This window comes from Etheostoma cragini, chromosome 23 (assembly GCF_013103735.1).
Source record: "Etheostoma cragini isolate CJK2018 chromosome 23, CSU_Ecrag_1.0, whole genome shotgun sequence".
NCBI lineage: Eukaryota > Metazoa > Chordata > Actinopteri > Perciformes > Percidae > Etheostoma > Etheostoma cragini.
The window spans coordinates 18,547,544-18,551,230 of record NC_048429.1 but is presented as its reverse complement, the minus strand read 5'-3'; the positions used below and the strand labels follow the sequence as shown (position 1 = coordinate 18,551,230).

General features: G+C 38.0%; 1 long non-coding RNA gene across 1 annotated transcript in view; it reads right to left on the bottom strand.

Moving 5' to 3' along the window:
* Positions 1 to 727: 727 nt before the first annotated feature.
* Positions 728 to 3,687, bottom strand: part of LOC117938560 — a 13,558-nt gene continuing 10,598 nt past the window's right edge. The window contains exon 4 of the long non-coding RNA XR_004655424.1: positions 728 to 928. This is a non-coding gene — a long non-coding RNA (uncharacterized LOC117938560). The remainder of the gene's footprint in view (positions 929 to 3,687) is intronic.

The window sequence follows — 3,687 nt, the reverse complement described above, 5'->3', positions numbered from 1 at the left end:
TCCACGAGATTGACTAGATATCATATGAAATGATAACGTTTCCAGTTCTGTTGTCGAAGCTAATGGGATGATATACCTAGCTGAGTAACGTTACAGCTTAGCTAGCAACCAAACTATCAGGATTCTACTACGCTGCAGTCAGCTTTCTTACTGAAATACAATAAAGATTAACCTGACAAAGTGGACAAACATGCAACGTGAACTATAGATGTAGCTACATGACAACACAGGGGATTTATTCTAATGGAACAGTTAGGAAAATTAAACGTTAGCCCCTTTGCCATTACAGTTGATCAACACACATTCAGCCTATGCTAGCTACAGGATACGTTAGCATTGCTAATGTTACTGTTAGCGACGAAATCATACTTGGCGTACAGTTCCGTTAAAGCTTGTGGTTGGGATAACCATACAGTCGGAACAGCATACAGCATCTTAGCAAATCCAGCTTTAAATTGTCAAAGTTTTGAAAACTGTCTTTGGGGGAAAGGTTCACAGGGATCTCCTTATAAACATCAGCCATGCCCGTCGAGTGTTTGCTTCCTTGGGAAGCCTATGGGAAGTGTCTCCATTCCCTGTACAGCCTGGAACACTGCATTTACGACCCTGGTCAATATCCTGGAAAATATTCCAAACTTTCTTTTTAATAAATCCCGTCAAAGTACACAAGCAGCGTTCTCAGTCGGAAATCTAAATGACCCAACGCTAGCTCCATTAGGAACTGGTCTCAGGTCAGTGGCCTGTATGTAAATGTTGGGGCGTGACCGTTCTCCTGATACAGCCATGGGCGTGACAAAGCTACAGGTTTTGAGATCCTGACGTCATATTTTAGCTTTGTTGGGATTTGCCCGTTTTCAGCGGCAGTTTCAAAATGGGAGATTTTCAGAGGAAAGGCATGTCGATGGGATTTTGAGCTTCTATGTATGTCCTATTTACCCACCGAACTGTCGCTATTCACATATGAGAAGGTAAAATCGGTTTTGCATTCTATCACCCCTTTAAAACTATCAATGAACACATGTGGAATTATTTACTTAACAAAAAATGTGTGAAATAACTGAAAACATGTCTTAATATTATTTTTTCTTCAAAATAGCCACCCTTCGCTTTTTTGATAGCGCGGCCTTGTCAGGGTTAACTGATCATTTCTTGCCTTAGTAGGCTAATGGAGTTGGGACCATCAGTTGTGTTGTGCAGAAGTCAAGTTAATACACAGCCGACAGCCCTATTGGACAACTGTTAGAATTCATATTATGGCTAGAACTAATCACATAAGTAAAGAGATACTAGTGACCATCATTACTTTAAGAAATTAAGGTCATTCACTCCGGAAAATTGCGAAAACTTTAAATGTGTCCTCAAGTGCAGTCGCAAAAACATCTGAGTCACCAGCCTCAGAATTTGCAAGTTGACAGCAAGTCAGATTAGAGACCAGATGAATAGGTAATGAACACACTTACTGATATCAACGTATGCTAACAAAACCTGAATAATAAAATTAGTTAGCACTGTCTAAGCCATCCTTCGTTAATTATTTATCCCCAAGAATTTATAGGAATGTATCCAATGACATAGGGGTCAATGTTAGCTGCAGTTGGCGGCAATGTGTAACGTACCAACCAAGGTCACAATGAAAACTTTTTTGATTACAAATTCACATATCACTGCAGCATAATCATGATATGAGATAGGAGCTACAAGTGGTAAAATCATACATACAAAAATGCAATATAACACCTAGATGCCAAGAGGGTCAACAGCAACAACCTGCGTTAACTGCAAAGCAGTTATTGGTGTGGCCACCAAGACCTGCAAATAGTAGCCTGTCAGAACAGCCAAAAAAGCAAGGACTGGCAAAAAAAAACTTGAGAAATTTGAGGCCAGAAAGAAGACGTGGTTGAAAAACCAACAAAAAACCAAACAACCTCTCACGCTGTTGATGAGTCATCCGTCTTGGTATGTGTTTAACTTCTATATTTATTATTTACATAATTACAGCCCACAATGTTTCAAACATTTATAATTGCTTATATTTCTGTATATATTATATAATGTATATCTTTATTTTCAGGTTGAAAAGTTAAACACATTGGGGTACAAGGCCATATTCATTATTTTTGAAAACAAGTATAAGCAGAAAACCTGGTCCACACAAATCCTCCAGCAAATTTTGGCAGCTGTCAGACCATTCTGAAAAATGCCTTGACAGGATGAAGGCTCTGCATGAACTGTTAATTAATGGTAAGTGTGTGCAATTATTTAAACTCTTACTCCACACTAAACATAAAAAGAAATGTAGTACGGATACAGCAATTACATTGGGCCAAAAAGAGCTGTTCTCCTGTTGCTTTATCAAATTTTGTCTTTGCTTTATCCAATAGATGTTTCTTTAGAGAATCAACAGTTAATTGATATTTATATCAATTTATATACATTGATATGGTAAAAACATTCTCTGCTTACAGAGTCTAACACATACATGTGTGTATATGTACTGTATATATATATCTTTGACTTTGAAAACACCTTTTTTAACATTTTCTGATGCTTTATAGACAAAACAACTAATTGATTAATTGAAAAAATATAGTCAACAGACTATGAAAATAATAACCTTTGTTAGCAGACCTACTTTCTTTTACTAGTCAGTGAGCCACATAGCTCACTGATTGTCTGCCATACATAGCAAAAGAGTCAACAGCAATAGATATTGATCAATTCAACTTAAAAAAACAATAAACACAAATCTCCAATTCACATGAGGTAATGAGATCCTACGATTTGCACCTGAGTACAAAATCAGCCTTGCCTAAATTCTACAGAGAGCATAGAGTCCATAGGGCAGCATTTATAGACAGAAGAATACATAAGAGGGAGCATACTCACTGCCAGAAAAAGGGCACGTTTGTTCTTATTACAGGAGGTTAATAAGTTCCTATTTTTGTACCATTAACCAGCATCCCACCACCAGTCCTCCTCCCATCCAGTCCACCATCCAGTTTACCACCAATCCTCCCCTCCAGCTCACCACCAGTCCTCCCCTCTAGTCCACCACAAGTCCTCCCCTCTAGTCCACCATCCATCCTATCACAAACCACCTCAGCAAAAACGAGGCAAGTTCTGCTGATATTTTCAAATAGAATATCAATCATGATTCAATTGGTAGTCATGTTACTTATTTACATGTCGTTTAATCACGGTAAACATGATAACCATGTTAAACATGTAATCGGTCTCTCCTTAAACTGAAATAATACTCTTACTAAAGAAATGTATTTAAATTTGGAGAAAAAAATACAAGTGACTGATTAGTGTGGGGTGACTTCTGAGCTGATGAACCAGTAACTACTGTAATAGGTAGGTCTGAATAACTTTTACTAAAGGAAAACATAATGTTTAAATATTCTGACAGGATGATTGGCAGATGCTGAAGCAAAAGCAAACTTTTGGCAAGTAAATTACTGAGGTGGTAAATGCCACAATGTGCTTCAATCTATGTAGGAACTATGGAGAGCACTTTTGCACATCCAAAGTTTGCTGTAGGTGCCTAATTTTAGCTGCATAGAATTCACTCCAGTCTACTCTGTATATGGACAAGCTTAGTATGTGAAAAACAGACACGCACACACACATACACACACACACACACACACACACACACACACACACACACACACACACACACAC